This window comes from Aotus nancymaae, unplaced genomic scaffold (assembly GCF_030222135.1).
Source record: "Aotus nancymaae isolate 86718 unplaced genomic scaffold, 86718_ANA_hifiasm-v0.15.2.pri h1tg000077l, whole genome shotgun sequence".
NCBI classification, from domain to species: Eukaryota; Metazoa; Chordata; class Mammalia; order Primates; family Aotidae; genus Aotus; species Aotus nancymaae.
Window position 1 is genome coordinate 8731756 of NW_026988492.1, and position 24664 is coordinate 8756419.

Here is a 24664-nt window from a genome sequence, read left to right on the forward strand (position 1 = left end):
TTGGCACAGCTGACAGCATTTATCTGTGCAAGCATCTACCTTGCCTTTCTATGTCTCTAGCTTGATTTTATAGGCTGCTCTTCATTAGAAAAGAAAACGATTTGGGGTCTGCTTTTCCTTAAAAGGAAAACCTTACTGAGGACTTCCTACCCTATCTGCCTAAATAATTTTTTAGCTCGTATATCAAAGGCACCAGCAGATTCAATGTCTGGTGAGTACCTATTCCCCAGAGATGGCACCTCCTATGTGTCTTCGCATGGTGGAAAGTACTAATGAGCTCCCTCCAGCCTCTTATCCCATTGATGAGAGCAAACCCCTCATGAACTAATGACCTCCTGCTATGCTTTGATGTGTCCACACCCAAAATCTCATCTTGAATTGCAATCCCCATAATTCCCACGTCTCGAGAGAGACCAGGTGGATGTAATTGAATCATGGGGGCGGTTTCCCCTATGCTGTTCTCGTGACAGTGAGTGAATTCTCACGAGATCTGATGGTTTTATAAGTGTTTGGTAGTTCCTCCTCCATTTATTCTCCTTCCTGCCACCTTGTGAAGAAGGTACCTTGCTTCCCTTTTGATTTCTGCCATGATTATAAGTTTCCTGAGGCCTCCCCAGTCATGCTGAACTGTGAATCAATTAAACCTCTTTCCTTTATCAATTACCCAGTCTCAGGCAGTTCTTTATAGCAGTGTAAAAACCAACTAATACACCTCCCAAAGGCCCACCTCTTGATACTATTGCATTCTAGGTTAGGTTTCAACATATGAATTTGGAGGCAGGGGAAACAGAAACATTAACACCACAGCACTAATGTTTAGTTTTAAGTAAGACATCAAAGGTGCTTTCATCTTGGGTGCTACTAATTGCATAATAAAGGTGGTTAGAGAAAAAAGTGCTTAATGAGATTGTGTGTGTGTGTGCGCGCGCGCACGTGCGCACATGCGTGTGTGTGTTAGAGAGCATGTGCTCAGCTGTGATTACAAAAGTTTAAGCTTTTAACTGGCAAAAATCCTTTAAAAAGCAGTAGTATTATTACTGCCTGAAATGCAGCAAAAAAAATTCTTCCTATAAATTGTTTTATTTTCATGAAATCCAAGGTATAAGATGTCTGGCTTACGTGACTTACACAATTACAGTCAGGTATTTGGCAGTCAGAAAGTATATGTTTTGTTTTGTTTTTGACTTAAGTATTCCCCAAAGAGCAGAAACAGCATGACTTGATTGATTCTTTAGCATAGCTTGATTGATATTTAGCATAACTTGAGTGATTTTACCATAACGGAATTGAGAAAAGAAAAATGCATAGTGAAACCCCATCTCGACTAAAAATACAAAATTTGCTGGACCTGGTGGTGGGTGCCTGTAGTCCCAGCTACTCAGGAGGCTGAGGCAGGAGAATTACTTGAACCTGGGAGGCAGAGGTTGCGGAGAGCAAGATCATGCCACTGTACTCCAGCCTGGGCAACAGAGCGAGACTCCATCTAAAAATAAAAGAGAAAAGATAAATAATCTGTGTTGTGGGCAAATCAGTGGGCATCATTTGTGGATCTATACAGCTTGGCCTCAAAATTAGAACTGCACTGGAATTTGAGGAGGTCTCAGTGTAGCCCTGTTTTTCTGTTCATCATAATGGCATTTTGCTTCTTTGGGCTTCTTGCAAACCTTCTAAGGCTTGAAGAGAGGTGCTTTAAAAATCTGATGCTAAAGAAGTCTTAAAGGGCCAGGTGGGGGTGGGTCATCACGCCTGTTATCTTAGCACTTTGAGAGGCCCAGGTGGGAGCACTGCTTGAGGCCAGGAGTTCAAGACCAGCCTAGGCAACATAGTGACACCCTTTCTCTACAAAACATTTAAAAAAATTAGCTGGACATGGTGGTGCATGTCTGTAGTCCTAGTTACTGGGGAGGCTGAGGTTCGAGGATTGCTTGAGCTCTGGAGTTATAGGCCAGCTTGGGCAGCACAGCCAAATAGACCCCTTTTCTAAAAAAAACAAAAAAAAGAAGTCTCAGAAATGTTACACAAGTCAGACTTTCTTCCAGAAGCTTTCAGAGAAGGTTGCTCACATGGCCGCGGCTGCCTTGGGTGCAAATTTAGATTTCTATCCCTCAGTAAGCACCTCTAGGCCGATTATTCGGGGCTGCTGGGGGGCTGCTGGGGAGGAACTCCCACCCCTGCAGACACCACTCCCTTCCCCAGAGAGTCTGGCTGGGCTAGAGACACACAAGGGGAACTAGAGACGTTTCCAGATTGTGGGTGAACAGACGGGAAGGAGAGATGGGGAGGGTGGCGTCCCCAGACAGCGCCCCTGAGAGGGGTGTGTTGGCTGGAGGGACATCTCCAGGAGCTGAGAACTCGGTTTCCCCAACAGAGCCCACAGAGAGTGACCCACAAGGCGCAGCTCCCGAGCCACGCGGTTTGGTAGCTTTCTTGGCTGAACCAAGAGCTAAAGGGATTCGCAGGGGGCCGTCTGGAGACAGGAGCATCCTTGGTCTCCTGGCACCCAGTGGTCCGCGTTGCCCAGGGCTCACCGCTACTCCTCCTTCATGTGGCCGCGATGCTGAACTCAAGGCCTACATGAGCTGGGGCGGCCAGGTGGTGGGTTTGCCTACCTGGGCCTCTGCTTCCTGGGGCTTGGAGACTGCAGCACGCCCGCGAGCACAAGCGACACCAAATTTGCCTGCAGGAGGCTCCGCGCAAAAAGCCCAGGTAGAGTCTGCCCGGTGAGCAGGTGGAGGCCGTTTGGCCTCGCCCTCCACCCCGGGCCAGATCCGGGCCTCCTGGGGTCTCCAGGGGCCGAGAGCGTCCTGCGCTCCAGGGACGCATGGCACCGCCCCGGGGCCGGGACCCCCAGTGCCACGGAGCTCCGGGGTCCGGAAGGGGCCGGTGGCCGAGCAGCCGCGCTCCGCAGAGGTAGCTGCGAGGTCTTGAGGAGCCTGGGCCGCCCCAGGACCGGGAGCGGGCCCTGCTGCGAGCTTTCCAGCAGGTCTCCTAGACCCCGGGGGAGGCGCCTGCGGAACTGTTTGCAGCTGGGCCTGCTTAGCTGGAAGGCGCAGGCCTGGGCCATCAGCTTCCTTGCGTCTGGGTGGATTGGGATAAAAGTTCTCTGGTGGTTTCCAAACCTCGGTGTGCGGCCCATTCAACTGACGAATGAGTTTAAAATGTCTGTCCGGTGTTTAAACTCATCGAATTGTATACACTAAACATGTGCAGGGTTTTTTTTTCCCCTGTATGTAAATTACACCGCCATAAAGCCGTTAAAAAACAAAAACTACCTGGGTGTCTTCAGCTGGGTCTGATGTAGTCTGCATTTTCCGATGAGTTCTAGGTCATTAGAGACCTCTCTGGAGTCAACTGCCTTTGGGTAGGGGTCTTAGTTATTTTTCTCTATGCGGAGAATTTTGTGCCATGCCTCCAATAAGCATAAGAATAAAGAAAATGTTAAGAGTATGACCTCCACGCTGTTTGAGGCAAGCTGGTTTGTGTTAAATTAGCCAAAGGGGATGCCCAGGATAGACCACTTTTAAGGAGTTGAAAGTTGTCTAAGGGATTATTTGGTGTGGACATTTGACTTACTAAAAAAAAAAATTTTTTTTTGAAATGGGGTCTCCCTCTGTTGCCCAGGCTGGAGTGCAGTGGTGCAATCATAACTCACTGTAGCCTCAACCTCCTTGACTCAACCAAGCCTCCTGCCTCAGTTGAGCCTCCTGTCTCAGCCTTCTGAGTAGCTGGAACTACTGGCATGTGCCACCATGCCTGGCTATTTTTTTTATTTTTATTTTTGTAGAGATGGGGGTCTCACTATGGTGCCCAGGCTGGTCTCAAACTCCTGGCCTCAAGTCATCCTCCCAGCTCAGCCTCCCAAAGTGCTGTGATTATGCATGAGCCACCTTGCCAGACCTAGTTTTTATTATTATTATTATTATTATTAGAGATGGAGTCTTGCTCTGTGGCCCAGACTGGAGTGCAGTGGCACAATCTGGCCTCACTGCAACCTCTGCCTCCTGGGTTCCAGTGATTCTTCGGCCTCAGTCTCCCAAATAGCTGGGCCTATAGGTGCATGCCACGCCTGGCTTTTTGTATTTTTAGTAGACACAGGATTTCACTGTGTTAGCCAGGATGGTCTCCATCTCCTGACCTCACGATCCACCCGCCTTCGCCTCCCAAAGTGCTGGGATTACAGGCGTGAGTCACCACGCCGAGTCCAGGCCTAGTTTTAAAAATTGATACATAATATTTACAGGTATGTATGGGGTACATGTGATATTTTGTCACATGCATAGAATGTGTAATGATCAGATCAGGGTATCTGGGGTATCCATCACCTCAAGTATTTATTTATGTGTTGGAAACATTTTGAGTCCTCTTTTCTATTTTAAAATATGTGATAGATTGTTGTTAACTATAGTCACCTTTCTCTGCTATTGAACATTAGGATTTATTCCTTCTATCTGTAGGTCTGTAGTTATTCTTTCTAACTGTATGTTTGTACCCATTAATCAACCCCTCCTCATCCCCTCTGTCAACCTACACACGCTTCCTAGCCTCTGGTATCTATCATTCTACTCTCTACCTCCATGAGATCAACTTTTTGCTCCTTTAAAGTGAGAACATGTGATATTTGTCTTGGCTTATTTTATTAGCATAGTGATCTAATTCTACCCATAATTCCATATAGCATAATCCCATCTACATTGCTGCAAATGACAGGATTTCATTCCTTTTTTGGCTGAATAAGTATTCCCTTATGTATATATACTGCATTTTCTTTATCCATCTGTCTGTTGATGGACACTTAGGTTGATTCTCTATCTTTGCCATTGTGAATAGTGCTGCAATAAACATGAAAGTGCAGGTATATACTGATTTCCTTTCCTTTGGATAGATATTCAATAGTGGAATTGCTGGATCATAGTTCTGTTTTTAGTGTTTTTGAGAACTCACCACACTGTTTGCCATAGTGGCTGCACTAATAGACATTCCCACCAACAGTTGTTCTCTTTTCACTGCATACTCGCCAGCATCTGTTATCTTTCATCTTTTTAATACTAGTCCTTTTAACTGGGGTAAGATGATCTCTCACTGTGGTTTTGAGTTGCATTTCTCTAATGATTAGTGATGTTGACCACATTTTCATATACCTGTTTGCCATTTGTATAGGAACAGTTGACTTACTGACAATTTTTCGTTCAAGCATTTTTAGATATATTCTAAATGTAAATAGTTGTTATTCTAGATTGCTTAGGAAGTAATAACCAGAAATGAAATCTGTACATGTTTACTACAGATGTAACCATCCATTTTTTTATGCTGTATTTTCGATCTGAGGTTGGTTTGAATCCACAGATGCAGAGGGCCGACTATATACTGTGTGCCAAAAAGTCACTGAGTTTTAGCAAAAAATAACCATCTCCTTAGTGTGAAAAGAAAACCTTTAAAGAAATGTTCACCAGGGAAACTTTAAAGTATTGCCGATAGGAACTCTGGCATTTTTTATTGTCTTCTACTATTTAAGTGCGGGCTTTTTATGCCATCAAGCGGCAGTTTTGAGAATAGAGATCTGTTACCCCAGATGTTATTATATAATTTCTTTGAGCATCTCAGGGCTGGCTAAGTGCTTTCATAAAGTGTTTTATGGAAAACTTACATACAGAACTCCTCAGGTAGGCTTTTTATTTAAAATAAATCCGTAGGTGGGATAATGAGACTTTTATCAGGATACGTAGTAGATTCTCATATTGCTTTTTCTCCTTCCTGTAAAAGGCCTATTAAATCTCTGAACACTAGTTCTGTTGGTAGGTCCACTAGTTATTTCCTGATATTTCTGTAGAATTGGTTCGTAAGTATGGTGACTGATTACTTTGCATCTGTAAGTATTTGGCAAAATCTTTCTCTTTTCTGAAATAGGGTGATTTATTTTGGTCTGAAACAGCAGTCAAATGGCCAGCCATATAATTGCACATATAAATTTTATGAGTAGAAAAAAGAGGGAATGATAATATATTATGGTTATTACATTAGTCTTTTTCCTAACTCCTTTCTAGGTTATTTTTAGCATCCACTAGCTGTGTGCTTTAAAAAAAAGAAATTCCAGAGACAAGCCATTTATTTATGAATAACAAATGAGCAGAGGATGTCTTATCAGATGGGTTACTCTCTGGAACAGTGCTTCAGTGAAAACACACATGCACACACACTTGTATATGAAGATGCATATGTGGCTTTCAATGTTTCACAGTAGAATAGTATCTTCAATTTAGAAAGAAATGTTGAGATCATTTGTTTTCCTGAATTTCTACTCTATCCAAAAGTTCTTCCAAAACATTTTTAACAAAAAGTTGCCTAACCAGTGAGTGAAAATTATTAGGGTCAAGAGAGTGATTACCTTTCAAGATAACTGTGACAATATGGGGGATGGTACACTGGAGAATTAAGCTTGAAACTGAGTGTCTTAGTCCATTTGGACTAAGTACATGTGGACTTAGTCCATATGTAACAAAATCCCATAGACTAGTGTTATTTGTCTGTTCTCACACTGCTATGAAGTACTACCTGAGACTGGGTCATTTATGAAGAAAAGAGCTTTAATTGACTCATAGTTTCACAGGCTTAACAGAAAGCATAACTGAGAGGCCTCTGGAAACTTACAATCATGGTGGAAGGTGAAAGGGAAGCAAGCAGCTTCTTCACATGGCAGCAGGCTAGAGAGTGAGGGGGTGTGATGGTTAATATTGAGTGTCAACGTCATTGGAGGATGCAAGATATTGCTCCTGGGTGTGTCTGTGAGGGTGTCACCAAAGGAGATTAACATTTAAGTCAGTGGACTAGGAGATGCAGACCCATCCTCAGCCTCGGTGGACACAAGCTAATCAGCTGGCAGCGTGGCTAGGATACGAGCAGGCAGAAGAACATGGAAAGACTAAACTGGCTTAGTCTTCTGGCCTCCATCTTTCTCCTGTGCTGGATGCTTCCTGACCTCGAACATTGGACTCCAAGTTCTACAGACTCTTGGACCTGACCACACACTGAAGGCTGCACTGTCGGCTTTCCTACTTTTGTGGTTTTGGGACTCAGACTGGCTTCCTTGCTCCTCAGCTTGCAGATGGTCTATTGTGGGACCTCACCTTGTGATCCTGTGAGTCAATCCTCCTTAATAAACTTCCCTTTATATATACATCTATCCTATTAGTTCTGTCCCTGTAGAGAACCCTGACTAATACATGGGGGAAGTGCCACACACTTTAAAACCATCAGATCTTGTGAGAACTCCCTCACTATTAACAGAACAGCAAAGGGAAACCACCCTGTCATCCAATCACCTCCCACCCTTCCCCAACCCTGGGGATTACAATTCAACATGAGATTTGGGTGGGACACAGATCCAAACCGTATCAACTAGGTAATTTATAGATAAGAAATGTCTTGCTCACAGTTCTGGGAGGCTAAGAGTCCAAGAAAAAGGCACTAGCAGATTTGTTGTCTGGTGAGGGCTCCCTCTCTGCTTCAAAGATGGCATCTGAGCTGTGTCCTCACAAGGCAGAAGGAAGGGGCAAACAGGTTCCCTTAAGGCTTTTTGATAAGGGCAATCCCATTCACAAGGGTGGAACTCTTATGATCTAATCACATCCCCAATGTCCACCTCTTAATATTATTGCATTGGGGATTAGGTATCAACATAAAAATGTTGGGAGAATACAAACATTAAGACCGTAACACCTAGTTTGAGCTATATTCAGGATATCAAAAGAATACAATTATTTCTTGGATGACTGCTCTTATTGGTAAGAAATCCCTGGAGAATTGTGCTAAGAAGGATCCTTAGGTAGCATCTGGGCTGAGAGGAGAAGGGCCTTTGCAGATTATAGTAACAATGGCATTTGGGCTGAATGTCTGTTATGAGCTATCTGGTGGCAACAATGAAAGTGGCTTGGTGTTGTGTTTAGATATGTAAGATAACTTGACTGAGAAAATTAAATATGTCCTCATTTTATTTACTTTCTGCTTTCCCTCCTACTAGAATGAAAGCTCAACAAAGACAGGTTTTTATCTATTTTAATCACTGTGGAGTCCTGTACCCAGACAGTGTCTGGCACATGATAAATGTCTGTAGAATATGAATGAACTGTTTCTGTCTGGCAAGGCTTCAAATCTACATTTATTCTCTTCCGATGTTAGACTACAACTGTAATGCCATTCTAGTGATCTGATCTAGAGGGATGTCTAGGGTTGGGCTCACCCAGGTCCCTCAGGAACTTGTATCATCCCTGGGAAGAAAGACAGAGAAAGAGGAGGAGGGAAGGAAGGAGATTGTCCTGAAATGACTGAGTTATTTACTCAAAGTTTCAAACTGGAAGTCACTATTTTTACCTTGAATTGGCAAGAGTGTTTTCAGTGACTAAGCTAAAAGAGTTTGTATTATCTCACTTATACATGCTGTGTAGCTAAGAGGGAGCTTTCAGATAGACCTGGGGATGTTACCCCCACCCCTTCCCACAGGATTCCCTGGAAATTCTCTGCCAAAGCAGAGCAGGAGCTAGCACAATATTGTGACTTGGGACCATCAGTTTTCTAAAGCACTTTTCTCTTATCAACAACAGAAAAAAGTACAGTATTCAAATCCTGGTGGGATTTGCTTAACTTTTCTCTGTCTGGATTTGTTTGCAGAAATATAATCTCCAACTCTTCCAAACCCTATGACTTCTTTGTGCCTTCTATCTAAATTATTCTTTTTTTTTTCTAATACACTTTAATACTTTTTGCAAGCAAGGTTGTTTATAGACCATTTCTTCTTTTAAATATTTTATTTCCTGTCACATAAATGGTAGTTGGCCTTTTAATCTAACTTTGAACTATTATTTTGAAACTTATTTAAAAGTATAGATGCTAAGCATATTATTTCCTTTCTAAATAGGTGGCTTCCAGTACCTGGGGGTTGCTGAGAAAGATGTCTTACTGGGATTGGGTAGTGGCGGCTATTTCTTCAATAAAGAAGTGCAAGAACGTCAAGCTTGTCAGGCATGGCTTGTTCAGAACCTGATGGAAATCAGCCTGCCAAGACCTGGGCTGCAGATGTTGAGTTACCCTCAGCCAGGTCTTCTTCTGCTCAAACCTGGGCTAAAACTCAAAGTAAAAAGCTGGTTCTGTAGCATCCACTGAGAATGGCATTCAGGCAATGCTGTTTACTCTGGGTTGACCTCAATTTTGCTGTAAAACACAACTGCAGAAACTCCCTCGACTTCTCCTTAAAGTTAAGTTACAGTGAGGAGGTATCTGAGCTCAGTGGCGCTGGGAGTGAGCCCCCTGAGGGGAAGGTACTTTTGGAGCACTAGTGTCAGCAGCTTGCCCAAGTGGGGCCTGGCCATGTCCTCAAATTAGGCCTCAACAGTCCTCATCAGTGTTGCAACCGTAGCAAAGACTCTCACTGGCATGATCTTTACACACCTATTCAGCTTGATTTGGTTGTCTCATGACGTAGAGTGGAGGCCACAAACACACAGAGTTCAACAGCAATGCAGCGTCAGTAACTATCATCCTAGTTTAAAATTAACCATTTCTTACCCACACATAACCAGCCTATTCCATGCTCGGAGGGCCGTATGGTTCATGAAAGCTTGCCAATAACAAGTTAGTTTCCATCAGATTTTCTATTCCATGGGTGCATCTGGAGGCATGAAGATCCTATTGGGTTTTTCTTAACTTTTCTCTGTCTAGATTTGTTTGCAGAAATATAATCTCCGTGAAGGGTTTCCCTTGATCTTTTACATAAGCAGGAATGGTACCAATGTAAAACCGAAAACATAGGCAATCAAGTGTCAATTACTGAGCCACATCACTCTCTACTTTTGGAGCAGCTGGGGTCCAGGCCAGAGAGCTGATGGATGTTGAGATTCTCTCCCCTGCTCAGTGCCTTGTGTGCTGTTTTGGAGACAGCTCTGACATACACATGTTTAACCTCATCTGGATTCCATCAGCAATTTTTACAGCTCTTTCAGCCACTGTTTCCAAGACAAGTTCAACATCTAAATGCTGAAACTATTGATATTTGTTATGCTGACTTTTATTTATTTTTTATCACATTTATTTTTACTCTCAAACTTTCTCTACTTTTTAAGAGGATTTTGGGCTTTCTTTCAAACATGTGATTATACTTTTAATATTTGCTTATTTGTAGAATGCCCAATGACTCTTGCCTTTTGCAACTTACCTTTATCTGTCGTTTTCTTTGCATTTTTTCCTTGCAAGTCAGTCTTCAGTATAGTATACAGGTAGTCATAATAATTACCATGCTTTTTTCTTTCTATTGAATCTTCCCTATAGAATGGCACTGTTTCTCTAAAATTCATAAAAGTTGCAAATTTGTCATAAAGGTGGGACTATGGAAAAAATGTAGTATCCAGCTTAGCTGTGCATATATCAGATTATTTGAAAGATGGTGGTTACTTATTACTGATGTTTTCACAGTAGTGTGTGAGCATTCCTGTTTGCATCTATAAATTCTGACTTGTTTATTGTTATACTGGTACTTAGGGCATCAGCAAAGTACCTTTTTTCTTCTAGCTTTTAAGTCAGTTAATCAGCAAAGGAAGGCAGACTTCATGTCCAGAGAATAATCAAAGGAGCTTTATGTGCCAAACTGAAATGTTTGGTACCAAAGTCAAGTTAAAAATTCTTCCTGGTTTCAGTCATGAATAAGCAAAATCTCAACACTGTGCAGTAACTCTGGACTGAACACTATGGCGATATAAGAGAAGGCTTGTGTCCTGGATGTGGCTGTGAAATAAACCCTTGAAATGGAGCTGAACGGTTGATAAGAAGTCAGTCTCTGATCTGTGATGCTGTAATTCTTGAGCGTGCTGCAGATGATGCTGTTGGCCCTGCGTGTGGCTTATTTTCAGCCACATTAAGTGGCAATGTGCCAGCCAGTCACATTTGACATCAACTAGCACACTCAATCCATGAATATTAAAGTCACTAAAAACTACACATGTTTTGAAATATCAAAGATAGGAATATAGAATGTGCCTGAAGTAGTCTACTCTAGGGCATTTTCATTCAAAAGATGTAATTATTGTCTTGAAACTGGGTATTTAAATTATTACTTTTAAATATTTCTCAGTGGTTTTAATGCAATGCCTCTTATTCATATATTTAATCTTATAAAAGCTAGTCTGCCATCAAGCAGTTTATTATTAAGTATATTTTAATATTTCTAGCCTTTTAGTAATGAGAGGCATCGATTAGAGTTATAAACAGTAAATTATCTGTTGAAGCATCAGGAATTCTAAGCTGTGCATGTTATGCATTTAAGTGAGCTCAACCCCTATATGTAAGAATTAAAGATGCTCAAGAAATACATAATTTTTTTCTGAGACTTGTCATTCTTTCAAGCACACTTTAGTAATTGACTGATATCTCAGTCAGCTTGGGTTGAATTTCTTGCAGCTTTAGAGGCTGGAAGGTTCAAGATCAAGGTTTTAGCTGATTTGGTTTATGGTGAGGGCTCACTTCCTGGCTTGCTGGTGGCTGCCTTCTTACTATGTCCTCACAGGGCCTTTTCTTAGGCGCATGAATCCTGGGAGACAGGACGCTTTCAGGTGTCTCTTCTTCTAAGGACACTAATACTATCAGATCAGGGCCCCACCCTTTTGACCTCATTTTACCTTAATTACTTCCTTAAAGTTTCTGTCTTCAAATATAGTCATGCTAGGGGTTAGCGCTTCAATGTATACATTTTGGGGGACAAGAGGTGATAGATATTTAATAACAATTAGTAATCCACAGTTCCACCTACAGAAGGCAAATTACCCTATATGACTGCTGTATGGAACTTTCACATATAGTTGAGAACATTGACTTATGAGATAGTGTCATGCTTGATGTTTGAATGATGGCAGAGACATACCACAAATTTATATGAAGTTGCTTTTATTTTTTATTTTTTAGCCATGTACAACAAATGTGGTAATATCAACCCCATTCTTACAATGCGCATGAGCTAATCAACTTTAAAGACACCACTATATCATTTCCTCTCATCACACTCCTAATAACCATTTGTTCAACAGTTAGCATTTGCCAGGAATTGACTACAATTTTTATTTTCCTTGTTTTAATCTGTATGATAACTATGTTAGGTAGGTAGTATTTTGCCCTCTTTATGGTGGTCTAGAGAAGTCAGTGATTTGGCAGATTCATGGTGTTTGTTCTGGCAGAGGCCTGATTTTAACCCTGTCTGGCCATCTCAAAGTTTGTGCCCTTTTCTTGGTCTCACAGAAAGTATTATATGTCCGGGGATGTAATGGAACAAAAGGAGGTACTGCATTGGAATTCTCCTACTTTGGGATTCTGGGCTGTATAGCCTTGTTCCTATTAACCGGTCAGGAGAGCCATAAGACTGCTCTATTTAACAGATGCCCAGCAATGTCATTCTAGAGAGATTTCAGAAAGAAATTATTAAAATTTTTCAAGGAGTCTTCTTGAGAATTGTAGCCTGTGTACAACTTCAATGATAGCATCACGGTAACAAAGGTCAGGCTGTATTTCTGCAGAGCGATCTGGGGCTTAGTTTGAATTCCTTGATGGCCACATTCACATTGACCTGAGAGTAAAATTTTGGTGCTTTATTTTTCACTTGATTGGCCCAGGTTAACGGCTTCTTAATAATTAAAGTCAATTCTTTCTAGTATCTGGTGGTATCTCTGGGCTAAAATGCTGTAGCATGGACATTCACATCAGGATTTAACAAAAGTGGTATGTTGAGTAGAAAGTGTCAAATGAACAGCATAAAAGCAAGAGGTCAGCAGATGCAAGAGCAAATGCTGGCTATTGAGCATGGATGTGGACTTCTAACATGATTTAAGGCAGATTTAAGGAAGTAGCAAGATAAAAATAAATTAGAGAAGGACGAATAGAGTTCCATCCAGTATTGGGCCATTTCTACCCCAGACTGGCTCGCTGTAAACTTGGCAGTATTAACTGATGACAATGCAGAGCCACTTCCTTGGTTTCCATTAAAATCAATTATAGAATTTGATCTTATTGGCCAGAGAAAGTTCTCCTTAGTCTATTTCCTTCTGTATCATAAGCAAGTGCTCTCATTTCACCTGCAATGTGAAGACAGATCAGAACCTTCAGACTGAATGTGATAGAAAATAACTGCCGAAGGGACACACATATTGCAAATGCATGAAGCATCTGATTCCAACTTTTGTTTTCATGTTGAATTGGACACATGTTTGCATTTGTTTCAAATGATAGCTGATTAAAGTCTGAAAGTGAAGTATCATAAAGCTACAGTTTGTTCATTGAAATGATAACAATTCAGCTGTTTTAGAATTTCCCTTTATAATTTTCTTTTTGCAATTGTTTACTAGAGATTTTTACATTATAATCCTGTGGTAAATTTGTAAGAGTCATTTAGACAGTATTACGATGGTAGTTTAATGCACCCAAGTTTCTAAAAAATAATAGAACTCTATTTTAGAGTGGTGCTATGATTAACTAAAAAGAAAATGTTCACTATATCTAGTTGCAGTAAAAGAAGGTGAATCTTAGGGTTCAGACAAGTAACAGAGATCATACCAGCAATATATACAAAGGAATATTTAAGAGAAAGATGATTAACTAGGGCTGAATGAGGTGGCCTATGCCTGTAGTACCAGCTACGTGGGAGTCTGAGATGGGAGGATTGCTTGAACCCAGGAGTTTGAGGTTGAAGTAAGCTATGATTGTGCCACTGCACTTTAGCCTGAGCAACAGAGTGAGATACCCAACCCTTAAAAACAAATATTGTTAACTAGGAATTACAATTAGTAAAATGGGAAAAGGAATATTCGAAACAACACAGCAATCGCAAAGGTAGGGAACAATTACTCCCTTTAGGGCTGAGGGAAAGAATCCAAGGAAGGACAAACTTGGAAGAGGGCTCTCCCCCAGCTGCGAACCAGTTCTGGCCTAAGGCACTGGTAGCCCATGCCAGTGAGGTTCCTGAGCTGTCTCTGACCAGAGCTGGTCTGCCGTAGGCAGGCTGGGGCTGGTGAGAAGGAAGTTGTCTGCCCAGGAGCCAACCAAACTCGGAGGAAGGTGAACATGAGTGAGTCTCTCATATGCCACTGGCAGCCTTGCTTTAGGAAAGAGAAGAAAAGCATACCAGAATCAGGAAGAAGCTCCAACTTTTGCAGCATCCCTTCCACAGCCTATACAGAAAGGTTTCACTTTGTGGCAGCAAAGAAAAAGTGCTCTCTCTCACAGAGCACTGCAAAGAAGGGTGGATGCTACAGTAAGATACCACTTTACATGTACTAAGATGGCTGTTACTGTCAAAAAAGATGTCAAAAAGAGACAGATGGTAACAAGTGGAGGTGAGAGTGTGGAGCAGTCTGGGAGATCCTCAAATGGGTAAACATATAGTTAGCGTATGATACAACAGTTCCACTCCCAGGAATAAAAATAAAAACAAAAAAGAGAAATGAAAACACACGTACCCATAAACACCTGTACAGAAATGTTCCCAGCAGCATTATTCATAACAGCTAGAAAGTGGGAGCAACACAAATTTCACGAACTGGTAGAATAAATAAAATTGGGCATATCCATACAATGGAAAGCTATTTGTCAATAAAAGCAATGAAGTACTGATATATGCTACAGCATGGGTGAAAGTTGAAATGATAATGCCAAGTGAAAGAAGCCAGTCACAAAAGACTAAATATTGTATTGTTCCATTTACATGAAATGTCTAGGATGAGCAAAACTATAGAGACAGAAAACAGATTAGCAGTTGCTGAGGGTTGATGGAGAGAAGATGAAGAATTGAGAGGTGATTACTGAAAAGTATGGGGTTTCTTTTTGGGTTGATAAAACTGTTCTAAAGTTGATGTGGTGATAATTGCGCAATTCTGTGAGTATTAAAAACCATTAAATTGAAGATTTTAAGAGGGCGGATTGTACGGTATATGAATTACATCTGAATGCAGTGTTATAAAACTTTTTAAATTGATGACTGGCGAAAATCTCAAAAAATGGACAATAATGTAGCCATTTTACTATGTTAAATTTCAAAACTTTTTTTTCTACAGAAGCTGATAAAAATATCTGAAGCCTATAGATGTTAGGTGAGTTGCTTAGTATGTGGTTTTCTTGACTCCTAGTCTCTTATTTGTTGTACAGGACAATACAATTTCAAGGGATTCTCTAGGAAAGCGGTCTAACAGCCTCTGTTCTTCCCAGAGGGACACTCTCTGAGAATGGTATGGCAGAACTTATTTATGTCTGATTTAGAAGTGTTAAAAGGGCAAAGTATTGAGCAATCGATTAAGGTGAAAAATACAGATCTGGATGTGAACATGGCCTCAGGCCTAGTTATGAAAACAGTTGGTTGCAAAATATCTTACCAGTCTGAAGATGAAGGGACTGCTGATAGGTTGTAGGAAGTATTTTGAATGAAATTAACAGGAAGTTTTTGAGTTTTGATAAATATAGACTCTTTTCTTAATACAAAATAAACTCCATTGCTTACACCTACAACTCTTGCAATTCTTTACATTTTAAATTCCCAAGACATAAACCAGTACAGAAGTGATTCTGGATTAGACTTTGAATAGCTTTTCTATCTTTGATAATTCACACCCCAAATTGTTTAGTCATAAATTTTATGTTTGTCTGTAGATTATTTGTAATGATCTTTCTCATTTTCATTTCTCTTCCAGCATTGTCTCTTCTGCTTCTATTTTGATGAAGCAGGATATGGAAGCCATATGTCACAATTCTTAGTAATATTACTTTAAACAGATTGCTTCTAGTTGTATTGAAGAGAGCATTTTCTTCCTTCAGCAGCAGAAATACCTTAACGAATAAAGAATTTTGGTTATATTTTGGAGATTAACCCTTCTGAAAAGATCAGGAATATGTAAAATATTATTTTTCATTTTAAAGGAAGAAAACATAAATTTCATACTAAAGTAGAGATATACTTTAAAACAATTTTTAGCTTTTTCAACATGGTGTCAAATACACTGAATTTTTCAGTGTATCATCTAATGCTACTTTTAAAACCAATTATAATTTTTAGAGTTTGAACATTCTCCTGCAAGAAAACAATTCTCATACCATGTTAATTAGGGATTCAAAAATATTAATAAGTCCTAAATGCCTTCATCAAAAAGTTAAACAATCTCAAATTAACAGTCTAATTTTTCACTTAATAGAACTAGAAAAAAGAACAAACCAACACCAAAGCTATCAGAAGAAAATAAATTATTAACATTGGAGAACTAAATAAAATTCAGATGCAAAAACCCATAAAGAGCAGTGAAACCAAGAGTTGGTTCTCTAAAACACTAAACAAGATTGATAGACTGCTAGCTAGATTAACAAAGAAAATACCCAACTCAGTACAATTGGAAATGACAAAGATGACTTTACAACTGATCTCACAGAAATACAAAGATCCTCAGAGAATACTATGAACAACTTTATGCATACGAACTAGAGAGTCTAGAGGAAATAGATAAATTCCTGGAAGCACACAATCTCCCAAGATTGAATCAGGAAGAGATTGAAATCCTGAATAGACTATAAAATTGAATCAGTTAAAAAAAAAAATCCAGCCAAATAAAACTCTGGACCAGATGGATTCACAGCTGAATTCTACCAGATGTATAAAGAACTGACACCAATCCTATTGAAACTATTCCAAAAAATTGAGGAGGAGGGACTCCTTCCTAACTCATTCTGTGAAGCCAGTATCAGCCTAATACAAAAATCTGGCATAGATACGATGAAAGAAAACTTCAGGCCAATATCCCCAATTAACACAGACCCAAAAGTCCTCAACAAAATACTGGTAAACTGAATCCAGCAGCACATCAAAAAGTTAATTCACCATAACCAAGTGGGCTTTATTTCTGGTATGCAAGGTTAGTCCACCATATGCAAGTCTATACATAAAACTAACCACATAAACAGAATTAAAAGTGAAAACCATGTGATTATCTCAATAGATGCAGAAAAAAACTTTTGATTAAATCCAACATCCCTTCATGATAAAACCCTCAACAGACTAGGCATCAAAGAAACATACCTCTAAATAGCAAAAGCCATCTATGACAAACCCACAGCTAGCATCTTACAGAATAGGGAAAAGCCAGAAATATTTCCCTTGAGGACTGGAACAAGACAAGGATGTCCACTCTCACCACTTCTATTCAATATAGTATTGGAAGTCCTGGCCAGAGCAATCAGGCAAAAGAAAGAAATAAAAGGCATCCAAATAGGAAAAGAAGTCAAACTATCTCTCTTCACTGACAATATGATTCTATAATTGAAAACCCTAAAGACTCTGCCAAAAGGCTAATAGGAATGATAAATGCTTTTAGCAAAGTTTCAGGAGACAAAATTAATGTACAAAAATCAGTAATATTTTTATACACCAATAGTGCCCAGGCTGAGAGTCAAATTCCATTTACAATAGCCACAAAGAAAATGAAATACCTAAAAATACACCTAACAAAGGAGGTGAAAGATTTCTGTGAAAACTATAAAACTCCGCTGAAATAAATCAGAGATAACACAAATAAATTGAAAACCATTCCAGGCCCATGGATTGGAAGAACCAATATTATTAAAATGGTATACTTCCCAAAGCAATTTACAAATTCAATGCTATTTCTATCAAACTACCAATGTCATTCTTTGCAGAATCAGAAAAAAAATTATCCTAAAATTTATGAGACCAAAAAAGACCCAAAACAGCCAAAGCAATCCTAAGCAAAAAGAATGAAGATGGAGGTATCATACTACCTGACTTCAAACTATACTATAAGGCTACAATAACCAAAACAGCATGGTACTGGTAAAAAACAGACACATAGACCAATTGAGAAATAAGCCTGCACACCTACAATCATCAGATCTTTGATAAGGCTGACAAAAGCAAGCAATGGGGAAAGGACTCCCTATTTAATAAATGGTGCTAGGATATCTGGCTAGCCATGTGCAGAAGAATGAAATTAGATACTTACTTTTCAGCATACATAAAAATTAACACAAGATAAAGTAAAGATTTAAACTTAAGACCTTAAACTATAAAAATCCTAGAAGAAAACCTAGGAAATAGCCTTTTTGACATCAGCCTTGGGAAATAATTTTTGGCTAAATCCCAAAAGCAATTGCAATGAAAATAAAAATTGACAAGTGGGACCTAATTAAACTGAAGAGCTTCTACACAGCAAGAGAAACTATTAAGAGTAAACAGACAACCTACAGAATGAAAGAAAATATTCACAAACTATGTATCTGACAAAGTTCTAATATCCAGAATCTAAAGGAACTTGAAGAATAACTTTACCTGTACTATTACACAATGATTGGGAGATCAGCAGGTATCAGAATAAAGATGAAATTTCTGCTGATTTTCATTTCACCCAGCTAAAAAGACTAGGTCCTGTTGCTCATATGAACCAGCGCAGCTGGAGCTTTCTTCCTCCTCCACATGTTTAATTCCTCCTCTAGGGATATAGCAGCACTTATAACTAACTGTAGAAGAATTATTTTATGCCCTTGGAAATCACCTGTGCAAGCTGTCCCCCTACTTCTACACACACGCCAAGTTCACACCATCAGAATTCTCTTACTTTCTATATTTCTAGGAAGCATTTTGGAGTTTTGTTCTTTCCCTCTTTCTTTCTCTTTCTCTCTCTCTCTTTCTTTCTTTCCCTCTTTATTTCTCCTTCTTCCTTCCTCCCTCCCTCCCTTCTTTCTTTCTCTTCCTTCCTTTCTCTCTCTCTCTCTCTCCCTCTCTCTCTCTCTATCAGGGTTTGCTGGCACCCAGGCTGGAGTGCAGTGGTGTGATCATAGCTCACTGCAGCCCTGAACTCCTGGGCTCAAGCAATCCTCCTGCCTCTGCCTCCCTTACCATCATGCCCAGTTAAGTTTTAAAATATTCTGTAGAGACAGGGAAATCCTATGTCCCCCAGGTTTGAGTTTGCATTTTCAATAATCTCTTCAGATCATTCCGATGCAAAGCCAGGGTGAGAATTGATGTTTGAAGGAGTAATAACAAATATATTATTTTTGCTTCCATGCATACTTGTCTTATTTGTGTCTCTTTGGATTTTACTGTTTTTTTCTGAAATATGTTTGTTAATTTCTTGAGTGATTGATTCATTTATTAATTAATCTAAAATTTATTTAGCCTACTATGCCCAGGAATTGTATTAAATGAGGGTAAGAAGGAAGAATGATAGGGGAGATAAATAAGAAACACATTTCACTATAAAGTGAAAACAAAAATACAGTTAGACTCAGCAATGAGGACGGGCACTTAATCGAAGACATAGTCACGCCCTGACTAAAATACATGTGAGATGGAGAGGGCAGGAAAGTCAGGCTGGGCGTGTGCCCCTGTCCTTGGTGCTGAACCATACCTTCACCTAGGGAAGTTTCTCTAATACCTGACTGCTGATGATTTCTATACTACCCCCACTAATTCTGAACCAGATGAGAAAAGGGCCAGAGGAAATGCAGGAACATAGATATAAGCAGAATAAACAGACTGTTGGAAACAAATTCATTGAATTATTGATTCAGTGATGCTAGGAATTTGAGAGAGCAGTGAATGGGGATCTTGACTAATCTGGAAGAAAGTTTTCTTCTTTGGAAAAGTAAGCTCACCAGAACTTTCTATAATGCTATACTTATGACATTAGAGGCTTTCAGGAAGTGCTAACAATCTGAATTGACCTCTGAAATGTTCCTATAAATGAAGGGGGCCTGAGAGACATTCCAAGGAGAGAAAACCTTATGATTAATAATAAAGAACTTGTTCCAGGATCTATACATAGTTTAATATGGCAAGAACACAGAGTGTCATGGCAAGATAAAATGGTGAAGAAGTATCTAAGGAGTATATCATCACAAAGTATCTTGTATGTAGAATTCATAATAAAGGGCTGGCTGGCAAGGTCAAGAGTCTCAAACTAAATGGAGTCTAAGAGTTTGGCTGTTCAGCAGTAAATGTGAGTAGAGGAGGAGAATGAGTTTCTGTTACGTATGTTGATTTTTGCCTAAAAGTATCTACACATATATGAGATACATATGAATACAGAGATATAGACAGACAGATAGTTGTAAGAACCAAATGGTTGCCTGACACAGAGCTACTCCCAGTCACACATAAAAGGTGAGCTAGCATTGTGAGTGAGAAACAATGTTGTTTAGTCCTCACTTTAATAATATTGGGTTTGGTTATGTTATGAGTGTTTCTACTCACAGAGTCGATGTTTAGCCAACCCAAACACCTTCTAGGAATGCTCTAGGTGTTGAAATATCAAACTAATTCTGTACTGGTTCATTAACAGCTGTTACACAGGGCTTCTAAGTGACTTCTGGCATTTTGGCACCTCCTTGCCCCCCGCAGGTCTTCTTCCTGGTCAGTGAATAAATGGGTCCTGCCCAGCCAATGAGGAGCCTCCAGAACCAGGTCTGGCACATGTTTTCCTCGTTGGTTGGTTATTGAGCCATTTTGAACACCACCCCTGCCTACTCATGCTGTGACTTGTTTATTCCAGAGGGTATTGTAAGTGTTCTCTTGGAAGGTCATCCACACTATTCTTATCTGAAAAACATGGTTTTCTGTTTTTTGGCACATCAATGGATAAGCACATTACTAACGAATGATCAATTAAATTTCTTCATGGTAACTTTGCATTTCTGCATTTCACCTCTTTTATAAATTGTCCTTGATCATTTAAATATTTTTATTTTTTGTGTTTATAAGTTTTACCAATTGTACTTAAAATATAAGCAAGCTGTTAGGGCTCATGCCTATAATGCCACTGCTTCAGGAGGCAGAGGCAGGAGGATTGGTAGAGGTCAGGAGTTCTAGGCCAGACTGGGCAACATAGTGAGACCCCATCTCTACAATACAAAATAAAAAAAATTAACTAGGTGTGGTGGTGCATGACTGTTGTCCCAGTACTCAGGAAACTGAGGTGCAAGAATTGTTTGAATCCAAGGGTTTGAGGTTACAGTGAGCTATGATTGTGGAACCACACTCCAGCCTGGGGGACAGAAGGAGGCCAGGTCTCAAAAAAACAAACAATTAAGCTGTTTACAATTAAGTATTCATATCCAGAACACACTGTTTTCATTTTAAATCTTATTCTGATGGTAGTACTTTTCAGATTAATTTGTATTTTTAATAGCCACACTCTTTTCTAGATATTGAGTTTCCTGAATTGTGACCTTGTTTGGAAAATGATTTAGATATCATAGTATTTTATTCATAAGTATTTCAGTGTGTATCTCTACAAAGCAGTATGACTAAAATACTCTTGTCACATCTGAAAAAAATAGCAGTATTTTCTCTTTTTCTTTTCTTTTTCTTTCTTTTTTTGAGACAAAGTCTTGCTCTGTTGTCCAGGCCAGAGTGCAGTAGTGCTATCTTGGCTCACTGTAACCTCCACCTCCCAAGTTCAAGCGATTCTCCTGCCTCAACCTCCAGAGTAGCTGGGATTACAGGCACGCACCACTATACTCAGCTGGTCTCCAACTCCTGACTTCAGGTGATCCGCCCGCCTTGGCCTCCCAAAGTGCTGGGATTACAGGTGTGAGCCACCATGCCCAGCCAATAATTTCTTAATATCATCAATTATTCACCCAACATTTGGCTTTCCCTAATTGTCTCTTAGATGTTTTGTTAAATTCACATGCTGGTTTAGGTCTGTTATTTTAGTATCATTATGAATAAATGGGTTTTTAAATATAGTTTATGTATTATTATTTTTATTGCTGGTCAAATTGCCCCATCTTTGGCTAATGGGAGCCTCTTCAAGTTGTCTCATGAATGATTTGATATATGGTCAAATCACTGTATTCTAAAATCTTTTGAATAATTTCACTTCATGTGGTTAAACCAGCAATTTCATATACAAATGACTTCATTTGTTTCATTTTGCTTTTGAAATTTTAGGGTTGCTTTATTTTCCTCTTAATTTGTTTTAAGGTTATGTAAAATATTTACTTATTGCAAAGTCAAGTCTGTAACAGAGTTTATATTCAGAAAAGTCTAGTTTCTATTTCTGTTTTTTCCCTCCTACTGCAGAGAATCTTTTAGTTTATTTTATGGTTTATCATTTAAGAGTATAAATGTGTATGTGAGAGACAGTGTATGTACATATTTATTTATTTTTATCTTCTCCCTAATTAGACAAATACTCTACAGCTTGAGTATCCATTATCCAAAATGCCTGGGATCAGAAGTGTTTCAAACTGTGGATTTTTTCAGATTTTGGAATATTTGCAGAATGCATACTAGGTGAGCATCCCTAATCCAAAAATTCAAAATCCTAAATGCTCCAATGAGCACTTCCTTTGAGTGTCATGCCAGCGCTCCAAAAGTTAGACTTCGGAGAATTTTGGATGTTCAAATTAGGGATGCTCAATCTTGTATATATTTTTTCTCATCTTATTTTTTTCACTTAATGTTACATTTTGATGATCACTTCACAGTAATGTATAGAGGTAATCCCTATTTTTTTTAAAGCTGTGTCAGTTGTAATAGAAAATTGAACTTATAATGTTTCTTACTTTGTAATAAATATATTTATGTTTAAGTTCTATAGAATCAATTCTGTTTTCTGTAACTCTACCCAAACCAATAAAAAAACACTCTAGAGGAAGTCTCTCAAATGTACACCAAGATATATCAAAATAATATTTGATAAGAGCATTATTTGTAAGGGCAAAAACTGAAAACAACCTGAATATTTATCAGTAGTAGAAAGGATAAATACATGCTGATATAATCATCCAATAGAATACTGCACAACAATGAAAACCAATGGGCTACAGTCATGTGCATTCAACAGAAATGAATTTCATACACATAATATTAAGCCTAAAAAGGAAGCTTTAGGATATGCGTAATATCATTTATAAAATGATAAAGCATGTGTAAAATGAAACTATATATTGTACAGGGATACAATGATAATGCTATAAAAATAACTATAAGCAAAGGAATTATAAACACAAATTTTAAAATACTAAATTACCAGTGGGAGTGAAATGGGTGAGCAGGAAAGGCAATGAGATTAGGCAGGAGCCCACAGAGAGCTTCAAAAGACAGGTAATATTCATGTCTTAAGCTAAGCATGGGATGCACAGGTTATTTTTCTTTTGACTTACAAGTCCTTATAACTCATTCACATATTATAAATATTTTGTATTCATTCAATATTTACTATATTTTCTGAAGAATCATGCATCAAGTGGTAATGTTTAGACATCAAGAATATGCATCAACAGGCTAGGTGTGTTGTCTCATGCCTGGAGTCCCAGCATTTTGGGAGGCCGAGGTGGGTGGATCACTGAGCCCAGGAGTTTGACAGTAGCCTGGGAAACGTGGCAAGACCTTGACTCTACAAAAATTAGCTGGGCGTGGTGGTGTGTATCTGCGGTCCCAGCTATTTGGGAGGCTGAGGTGGGAGAATTGTTTGAGCCTGGGAAGTTGAGGCTGCAGTGAGCTGTGATCATGCCGCCACACTCCAGCCTGGGTGACAGAGTGAGATCCTGTCTCAAAAAAAAAAAAAAAAAAAAAGAAGAAGAAAGCATCTATAAGATGAATGAAGGAACTAACTGACAATATTCTGTGAGTGCCTGTTTGTGGCTTCAAGATTGCAGAGCCAGAATCAAACATATAAAATGTGAACACTGTACTCAGTGATTCCAAAGTGATGGTGATAACAATGATGTCAAAGGTACATGTGGATAATTTAAATACATTTTTTTTTTTTTGAGATGGAGTCTTGCTCTGTTACCCAGGCTGGAATGCAGTGGAGCTCACTGCAGCCTCTGCCTCCCAGGTTCAGGCAATTTTCCTGCCTCGGCCTCCTGAGTAGGTGAGATTACAGGTGCCTGTCACCAAGGCCAGCTAATTTTTTTTTTTTTTTTTTTTTTTTGTATTTTTAGTAGAGATGGAATTTCACCATGTTGGCCAGGCTGGTCTCAAACTCCTGACCTCATCGCCCATCTCAGCCTTCAAAAGTGCTGGGATTACAGGGATGTGCCACTACCCTCGGCCTGCATACAATTTTTTAATGTAACATGAGAGTGGAAAAAAATCAACATTGTTAAATTAAAAGATGTTTTAATCATATATGACTTAAGTATATATGTAACTAGGTTAAAAATGAAATATAACTGGCAGGTAGGCATTTGACTACTGCGTACACATCCCTCAACACTCATGTATCCAAGTTTACTGAACATCTTTGTAGAAAACCTCCTCTGCTCGATCATTCCTCCTCTCTTCCCTTTCTCCCTCGTCTTCCCACAGGGCAAAAGTTTCTTTCTTGGTAGCTGCATTTATTTTTAAACGATGTCACTTGTCACTTTATTATTCATCATCTAATGCTAACTAAGGACCACAGACACCCCTGGTACTAGCTAAATCCCAGGGCTAGAGTGTGGGTGTGAGTGGTGGAGAAGGGGCTTCAAGATCCATACACTTCTTGGGCCTATCCAAGGCTCCTGGAGGCCTTGCTCACTTGACTTTTTAAAAGACTCCTTTTATCCTGAATGACATGAGAAGATGTGGAAAGGTTTTCTGAGCATTGCTCTCTATCATCTAAGTCACTGTAGTTCTTAACTTCATGTGGTCAAACTT

The 24664-nt window shown here is 39.4% G+C and overlaps 1 long non-coding RNA gene across 1 annotated transcript in view; it reads left to right on the plus strand.

The window, feature by feature from the left end:
* The window catches only part of LOC105715734 (uncharacterized), a 48474-nt gene extending 29514 nt beyond the window's left edge, over positions 1-18960 (plus strand). The window contains exons 3-4 of the long non-coding RNA XR_001107118.3: positions 15075-15110; positions 15705-18960. This is a non-coding gene — a long non-coding RNA (uncharacterized LOC105715734). The remainder of the gene's footprint in view (positions 1-15074; positions 15111-15704) is intronic.
* The last annotated feature ends 5704 nt before the right edge of the window (positions 18961-24664 follow it).